The following is a 10,215-nucleotide window of genomic DNA, read 5'->3' on the forward strand; positions in this document are numbered from 1 at the left end:
AAATGCTTGCATGAAGACTATGTGAATATCAAGAACTCCAATGTATTCTATTGTATGCAGATGTTTTCCCTTCAACATGTGTGGAATGGCAGCCTCTAGAATGTTTTACAGGGACCTTCCAAGCATGTCATGTTAATCTAGGTAGGCTTATGTATGTTGGGAAAGCAAGTTCCGAACTTGCAAATAGAGGAGTATTTTTCATTGCTGCAACATATGTTGTGCCACAGAGGGGAAGGTTTGGAGCACTTGAGCCAATTTCTCCTCCTGCACTAAGTAGCCCGGAATGGCCCATTCCAAACCCCACCACAATGGAGAGCTTTCAGCGCAGGATTTTCCATGACATTCAGTCAGCCTAAAGGCTGCATATGGATCCCACAGGATAAGTGTATCTCTTTTCATGCCTTTACATGTGTTTATTGCTATTTTCAAAGTAGGCAAGTTCCATCGCACCCCAACAATGTGGATAAGCAAAGATAGGGCCTTTGAAGCTCTAGATACATTTCTAAAAGGCGATTGGACCACCAAGGTGGCAAAACATCAGGGCGATGTAATAAAGTGCTCAGCGGTAATGTCAATGGTAAGATGCAGGTATCAGATAGGCAAGCAAAATCTAACTATGGTGTACCCTATTAGAAGGTGGAAATGCTCGCATGGTGAATGGGAAGCTTTGAACTCTGATCTCTATGCTAGGGAGGAGGTAGAACTTCATATTGAAGTTCACCTTAGAGAGGAGCATACAGTGGTAGTTAATGATGATTGGAATTTTGCTCAGTTGAGAGATCGTATTGTCATGTCCTTTAATGTAAGGAACCAATTCAAGTTTGTTGTTTCTAATCGACCTATGCATCATCACAAGTCAGAGAAACATACACTCTGTGTGTCATTGGAGCCCCCTAGGGTCCTTAGCTTGAAAGACTGTTAAGTTGCAGACTTAGGTAACATTTTGAGTGATTTTTGGTGATAATTTATAGCGGTATACTTTTGAATACAAAATTTTTGATTGCACCATAGCCCCAATGTCCTCTGTATTTCACTGCAATTTGGATTTTAATTTTGTTAATTTTAAAATTTTTAAGTATGTTCTATAAATTTATTAAATGTATAAGTGGAATGCTTTATAAGAATAGGTTTTGCTCTATAAAGCTCATTTCATTCTTAAGATCTCACAGTTTTTCTTTCCCTTCAATATCCCGCCATGGCTTCAAGCTCTAACTCGCTACGCGCAAAGCTTGAGAAAATTGGGCTCTCAGCAGGTGCAGGTCAGAACATCGCCATTTTCGAGGGGGTGATTGATATGCAGAGAACTATAGACCTTCACGCAGAGGCTTTTCAAGAGTAGGTCCAGTACACGAATGATGTAGTGGCACAATATGTCATGCAATTGCCTGAGTCCACCACTAAATGGGTTCCAGTGGACTTAATCAGGCATCTGTACCATGGTGACAAGTCGTTCCGATTCAGGCTCAACCGATTTTTGAAAGGGCTTACATCTAGCAATTACAGGGTCGAAGATGATGACACCGTTTATGAATTGCAGGTTGGTAATATAGGCACCACCTTCCTTTCATGGGATATGATGTTAGCACTGTTTTTGCAAGAAGCCAGGGATGCAGAAAAAAAGAAGGGAAAGGCAATGAGTAAAAAAGTAGCTCTTGTGAAGGAATCCAAAGAGGAATCCAAAGGCGAGGTGGAAGAGGTTTTCTCAGAAGAAGCTGAAGCGTCCATGGCCTTGGTGCTTCTCCAACAAGGGTCAACTGAGGATGAAGAGCCTCATCGTGACCTCGAGGGGGATGAAATTGTGGAAGAGATCCCTGAGTTGGATGTAACCACTTTGAATCCCATCATCATGGATAACAAGGAATTTCTTTTCCTTGATGACATTTGTAAATCCTTGGGGTTAAGGGAGGATGAGGCCCTAAGCATATTAGCAATTGGGTCTGGTTTCTACAAAGAAGACACACTTGAGCAACAGAGTGCAGGTGTATAGATTGATTTTGATGACCATGATCTTACCAAAGCACTAGCATTCCAAGGTTATGATACAGAACGTACAATTGAGGAAACTGTTTCCAATGCTCTTGTTGCTATAGAAAATGTAGTAGCAGAGTATGAAAGTGTCCCTCAAGAAGCATTTCAACCACATAAGTGCTTGCATGTAGATACATGAGTTGAGCAGCGTGGAAGCAGTATAGACATATGCAACCCACGCACAAGCCAATGTGATGATGACATTGAGGTGGGGTTAAATCAAAGTCGTGCCTTCATATTTATAAGTGAGTTATTACTAACACCTGAACTTTTTCTCTTGTAGAAAGCTTATATTTTTGACAAGTTTTCTGCACGTGGAGGTGGAGTTCGTGTGCAATCCGATGGACGAGACACCTCCCTGATTCATTACCTTCCTAGCCTCTCTTCATCATTTATTCGAGTAATCCATTTAGAGTACTCTGAGGAGGCACAAGTAGAGCTCATCAAGTATAAAGCTCTAAGTGGGGTTCTCACCGAAGATGGGCTAGCAAATAATGCAAACAAATGTATACTTATTAGCAGGGAGGCAGCTATGTATACATTTGCAGGCAACTACACCGGCCATGTGCTAAGCCATTGTGCTACATCAATCTCCAAAGGTGTAACCAATCCTATTATTATAGCTAATAGCCTAGGTGAGAAAGCCACACAGAGTGACGAAGCTAAAGAAGCTCTCAGAAATCTTCTCAGGAACTTGTAATTTTCTTTCTACGAAATCAATACAAAATGTATCCTTTTTTAATTGTAATGTTTTTAAGAATTCTCAACCATTTCTCTTGTTTATTTGTTGTGTCAGCACTGTGCCCTATAAACTTTTGGTAGGCATGTGAATGTGTAGGAAATTTCATTGATAATGATCAAATATTTGTTCAAATATTGTCACTTAACATCCAGCTGAAATCTGGTACAAAATCTGAACAATGTTTTTAAAAAAATTTATGTTTTTTGATGTTTGTAAGAATATTTTTCATCAAAAAAGTGTACATAATGCATGAAAGAGTACAAAAATGAAAAAAACAAGCATGTGCGCTACGACGCGAATTTATGCTTTTCAAAGTTGAGGACAGGCTTAAATTCGCGCCGTAGCGCACAAGCATCATTTGATCATTTTTGTACACTTTAATGCATTGTGTACACTTTTTTTTTATGATTACTCTGCCTAGAAACATAAAAAAAAGAAAAACTTTTGCTTTTTTTAAAAATGTTCTATCTACTGCCAGACTTCACCAGGTGATTTTGAGCCCCAAATGACTTTTTTTTTGTCCCTGAGCTTTTCTAAGGCCTTATTAAGCTTTAAGCCTTTTTTTTTGGACCTAAAATAAATTCAATTTAATTTTGTTTCTGCACTATGTAAGGATCCTTTGTTCAATGCCAACAACAATACCACGTATAACAAGATAATATTCAAATTTCATATTGGTTTTCACAATCACCTTATCAATAATATAAATTTTGTTCCTGTTTGACTAAAGCTCTTAATACATGATCAATAGTTTTACCCATTCAAACAATAGTACAAGAAATGAAATGTCTTCTTTTATAACACAGTTGAAACAAATGAATACGCTGGTTAACGAGTCATTGACAATATCTTATAGATTCAAAAAAATGTATTATAATGTTTGAGATTACAAAAGGCACAAAGGCCGCTGCCTAAAAGCTTAATCCTATCCTATAAATCCTTCCTTATGGAGCGCTTTATCCTGACGTAAACGTAGTGCAAGTGCCATGTCAACAGGCTTTAGGGTCACCCTTTTGGCGTGAGAATGGCACAGCACCGAATCTTGAAACAGAGAGACCAAAATTGTTTCTGACGCCTCTTGGAGGGCCTCGAGTGCCATACTCTGTACCCGAGTGACCCTGTCATCACTGTACTTGTCGATGACTTCTTTTACAACTCTTGCAAAAGGGGCCTTCGCCATGATGGGGTCTGTGCTCTTTTGGTACTTTCTGATTTCTTGGAGAGCCACAGTCCCTGGTTTCCATCTTCTCTTCTTGTTGGCTACAGGGGGTGGTGGTGGATGCGACCTCTCTTCCCATGGTTGTCTATCATTTCTAAATTTTTTTCGCCTTTCTTGCTTAGCTGGATCTAGATTTAGTCTTCGTTTACTTGCTTCTGCCTTCTTCTTTTCTTGTTCTTGTTTTAATCTACGTGCTTCTTGAATTCTTTGTTCTCGTTTTTCCCTCTCCCTTTGCTCCTCCTGCTCCTGTCTTTCCCTCTCCCTTTGCTCCTCTACTTGTCGTCGATCCTCCTCTTCCATCTCCACCTCTTGCTGCCTGTTTGCACGTTCCTTCTTTGTCTTGACACAAATCTTTATTCTTTGTTTTTTAGGTGGAGGCTGGGGCTGACGCCTCTTAAGTTCCTCATGTAGTGTTTGTGCTAAGAGCCTATCCTGCTCTTCACGACGGCTTATTTCCTTTGCTTCATAGAAGCCAGCAGCCTGTTGATACTGCTCTTGCTCAGTACACAGAAGAACTTCCTGGTCTTCCTCAAATGCGACCCTTAGCTCCTCTTCTAGCTGCTGAGGGAGTAGGGCTTGCTGTTGCTCTCTTCTTCTATGCGCCTCCTCATCAATCTGGTGTTGTTGCTCTTCCAACACACGCTCCTGTTGCTCAGCCTCTGAGAGAGGTCGGGGAAATGGTGTACGCGTGGCTCTAAATGAGCCGGTGTCTCCACGCTGCTTGGAGACATCCTCAATATTGTCCAGTCCTGAAAACACATCTGGCTGTACATCTTCCTGTCGAGTCTCTACCTCTCTGTCCATGCTTGTATGCTTCTTTTTGATGCGTTTTTGCACTTGTTGAAATGCCTGTGCCACGGCGACTGCCTGTATCAAATTGTGTGCACTAAACGGTACGTTTGGGTTCTCAGTTTTGCGTGTAGTGTGCTTAGTTCTAGCCATCCATTGACTTACACGAGTGAATGAACGTGAAAATGTAATTTTAAAACTCACTTTTACAGGTTTATATAGTTTTTGAAAAAAACTTATTAATTAAAAAAATCTCTAGAAATTTTTTAAAAAAAAGCTTTAACTTAAAAAAGGCTACAATTTTTTAATATGGAACCCATTTTCGACCCATATGCCTACGCGCAGCGAACCACTCACGCATCCCATGCATGGCACTTGATGCTCGCCATTGTTGCAGATTGACATTTTTTACAACCCTTCGTAGTAATGACACCTGCCCTTTTGGTTTCTGTCGGCGTCGACCTCCCAAACTGCGATAAAACCAATTAAACATCTCATGCAAGGCATTACTTTTTTCCTTACCACCTCCACCATGTCGCGTGTTCTTAAAGTATGCTGCCTTAGCTTGATAATGAGAGCGCTCCATTCCTTGCATGCTCCAAATTGCCATTGGACCATATTGGTCGAGAAAAAACTGTGCGTGGGTAAATATAATGTGTTGCAACAAAGATCATATTAGAATTTTACTATTTGGCGATTAATATCAGTAAATAGATAGAAAGGTAAATACCATATAGTTGATCAGAAGGGGAGGTTCTTACACCTGCACACCTCAAAAGCCGGAGGGAGGAATCTTACATCCTACCCCACTTAAAAAACGCGAGATGTCCTCATCTCGCAAAATAGGAGAACTCTTTCCCTTAAGATCCAACTGATTCTAGGGTCCTTATAGTCTTGTGAACCCAACAGAATCCTGGGATAAAGATCCCTTATATAGAACTCATCATCAGATAACAATTCACTCAGATCATATCATTCAAATCCTTATCACAATAATGGTCCATTAGATCAAAAATTCTATCTGAACAGTCCTCCTGTGAATTTTCAATTATACAGATTTTGAATTTGACATCCCTTAACTTGATCCACTGGGTCAAGTGTTAACAGCAGCAATCTTTCAACACAATCCACTAATCTCATAGTGATTTGCTAAAGTTATTAACGTCATTCGAGTTATGAACATCATCACAGGGACTCGTCCCATTCATCCTCATTGTGGTTTTGCTCAGCTTATTACATTTCAACCAAAATTCAGGAATCATCATTTTCATTAGAATCCAATTCAACTCATCAGTTCTCAACCACAATTTAAAAATCATATCAACCACATTCGAATTCATCATCTGGATAGCATTATGCTTATAATTTCAAGTCTTAGATTTACTCGTATATACTGCCAGTAAAGAGCTACAGTTATACCCTTAGTATATACGGGTAGTCACGATCCTTGGAACGATAAGGTATATACCATCATGTCTAGGTCTCAAGCAAGTTAGGGATTCCATGCATTTGCGGTACTTCCATCTGAAGACCCAATTACCAATTTATGAATTTCAGACTGAATAATAATTTGTATGAATTTTATCACACAATTACAACCTTTTACTGCTCCTTCATAAATTTTTGACATTTTTGGCTTCTCGATTGATCCACATTAGCCAAATTGCTCAGATACCAGAGCTGTGAGATCCCTGTCCCCACCGCGCAACGAATTCAAGGGTGCTAGTAGCGGAAGTAGCACTTCTTGTGCAGGGCAGGGTCCCTCACTACTCGGGGCCTCGCCCACAAATATCCGGACAAGAGACTAATCCATCGGTTCTTCCTAAACCCAACCCAAAAAAACTTCCCTTACCCAGAAAGCACGTGCGATTCCTCTAGGATAATTTTTCTCTAACGTAGTCAAAAGCCTTAACTAACTGAACTGATCTGATCGAACCTGTAAGTCCCATAGTCAGATCAGGGAAAAGATTACACTTAGATCATAGGAAAAAGATTGCACTTGGATCATAGGGACCAATGCTCTTTTCCTCATTGAGAGGCACAGCCGGTTGATTCTTTTCCATAGAATAATTTTTGTCTGGGATTTACTTCATCTATCGTACCATAAAAGAATTGAGTCTCAATTTAGGGATTCATCAGTCTAGCCTAACCCCATCCACTCCCGTGAGTTCCAACTGCCCAACCATTGTAGTGATGGGATCTAATAAAGAATTTGGTTGGGTTTTGTCCCGGGTACCAGAGAAAGGAGTTCCCAGGCCACCTAGCCGTGTATTCATGCAAACTTAAAATTAGCCACACCACTTACACACCCAATATAAAATTACCTTTTTCACAGAATCAGCTGTCTTTAAAATAATAATTTTATGAAATCATAGAGTCACTGATCATAAACCTCAAAATATCCGATTGAATCCTTAATTCCAATCATTCCTTCATTGGTATACCGATGGCATCATTGGCAACCAGAACGCTCACCACTTGTCCACTCAGCAGGGGCCTTTTCGATGGTTCCTAGCTCATAGTACTTGCCAATATTTTCACATATCAAAATTGAATCTCCGTTGAAGATCAGCAAGATCAACCAACGGATCCATATAAAAAAAACATGGACTCATTCGTTGAGGACCAGCAAGGTCAATCAACTAGATCCATGCCCGAATTCAAAAAACAACTCTTACTTCTTGTTCCAAGATCTTCCACCACGCACCGTATGGTCAGCACCCTCAAGGATCCTTCGTAGTTGTTCTACTCTTTCCACATTGTTCCACATAAATTCTCATTTATTTCATGTGTATTCCCATTCTCATCACATAATTTTCCATTTCATCACATCTTTTCTCACTTATCTGCATCAGATCTGATCCACTTGCATCTACCCATATCCACATCTCATCGCACCACATTCATTCACATCTCATCCATTCAGACCACATCACATTCACTCACATCACATCTCATTCATTTTACCTCACATCACATTCACTCACATCACATCTCATTCATTTTACCTCACATCTCATTCATTCACATCTATCTTGATTCACATCTCATTCATTCACATCTATCTTGATTCACATCCCATCACATTACATTCATTCATATCCATCATATTGACATTCATTCATATCCATCACATTCACATTCATTCATATTCATCACATTCACATTCATTCATATCCATCACATTCACATCCACATATAGTTATGACACATCACATCTCTTTCCATCACATCACATTCTTTCAAATACACATCTATATCCATTCTTTCACATCAATTCTTTCACATACTCATTCACATCAATTCTTTCACATATACATTCACATCCGTTCTTCACTTATATATTTACATCCATTTTCATCACATATCACCCACTCATATCCCATATCATTCATTTACATCGTGATTCACATGACATCACATCTCATCCATTCATTCACATCTATCTGATTCACATCACATCTACTCACCTCACATCTCATCACCTCTATTCACATCACAACCACCCATCCATTCATTCACACTTATCTGATTCTCATCACATCTCGTTACATCTATTCATCTCACATCTCATCACCTCTATTCACATCACATCCATCCATCCATTCATTCACATCACATCTCTTCACATCCATTCACCTTACATCTCATCACTTCTATTCACATCACATCCATCCATCCATTCACATCTATCTGATTCACATCACATCTCATCTTATCTATTCACCTCACATCTCATCACCTCTATTTACATCACAACCACCCATCCATTCAGTCACACTTATCTGATTCTCATCACATCTCGTTACATCTATTCATCTCACATCTCTTCACCTCTATTCACATCACGACCACCCATCCACATCTCTTCACCTCTATTCACATCACATCCACCCATCCATTCAGTCACACTTATCTGATTCTCATCACATCTTGTTACATCTATTCATCTCACATCTCTTCACCTCTATTCACATCACATCCATCCATCCATTTACATCTATCTAATTCACATCACATCTCATCACATCTATCTGATTCACATCCATCCATCCATTCACATCTATCTGATTCACATCACATCTCATCACATCTATTCATCTTACATCTCATCACCTCTATTTGCATCACATCCATCCATCCATTCATATCTATCTGATTCACATCATATCTCATCACATCTATTCACCTCACATCTCATCACATCCATCCATCCATTCACATCTATCTGATTCACATCACATCTCAGCACATCTATTCACCTCACATCTCATCACCTCTATTCACATCACATCCATCCATTTATTCACATCTATCTTATTCACATCACATCTCATCACATCTATTCACCTCACATCTCATCACCTCTATTCTCATCACATCCATCCATTTATTCACATCTATCTTATTCACATCACATCTCATCATATCTATTCACCTCACATCTCATCACCTCTATTCTCATCACATCCATCCATCCATTCACATCTATCTGATTCACATCACATCTCATTACATCTATTCACCTCACATCTATTCACCTCACATCTCATCACCTCTATTCTCATCACATCCATCCAGCCAGAATCCAATTAAACTCATCAGTTCTCAACCAAAATTTAAAAATCATATCAACCACATCTATTCACCTCACATCTCATCACCTCTATTCTCATCACATCCATCCATCCATCCAGAATCCAATTAAACTTATCAGTTCTCAACCAGAATTTAAAAATTATATCAACCACATTCAAATTCATCATCTGGATAGCATTTATGCTTATAATTTCAAGTCTTAGATTTACTCGTATATATTGCCAGTAATAAAGAGCTGCAAATATACCCTCAGTATATATAGGTAGTCATGGTCCTTGGAACTATAAGGTAAATACCATCATGTTTAGGTCTCAAGCAAGTCAGGGATTCCATGCAATTGCGGTACTTTCATCTGAAGACCCAATTACCAATTTATAAATTTCAGTTTGAATAACAATTTGTATGAATTTTATCACACAATTACAACCTTTTACTGCTACTTCATAAATTTTTGACATTTTTGGCTTCTCGGTTGATCCACATTAGCTAAATTGCTCTGATACCAGCTGTGAGATCCCTGTTCCCACCGCGCAACAAATTCAGGGGTGCTAGCAGTGGAAGTAGCACTTCTTGTGCGGAGCAGGGTCCCTCACTGGGACCTCGCCCACGGATATCCAGACAAGAGACTAATTCATCAGTTCTTCTGAAACCGAACCCGGAAAAACTTTCCTTGCCCAAAAAGCACCGACGATTCCTCCAGGATAATTTTTCTCTGACGTAGTCAAAAGCCTTAACTAACTGAACTCATCTAACCGAGCCCATAAGTCCCATAGTCAGATCAGGGAGGAGGAAAAGATTGCACTTGGATCATAGGGACCAAGTCTTTTTTCCTCACATT

The sequence above is a fragment of the Cibotium barometz genome, chromosome 46 (genome assembly GCF_041138505.1).
Source record: "Cibotium barometz isolate CiBa-2024 chromosome 46, ASM4113850v1, whole genome shotgun sequence".
Lineage (NCBI taxonomy): Eukaryota > Viridiplantae > Streptophyta > Polypodiopsida > Cyatheales > Cibotiaceae > Cibotium > Cibotium barometz.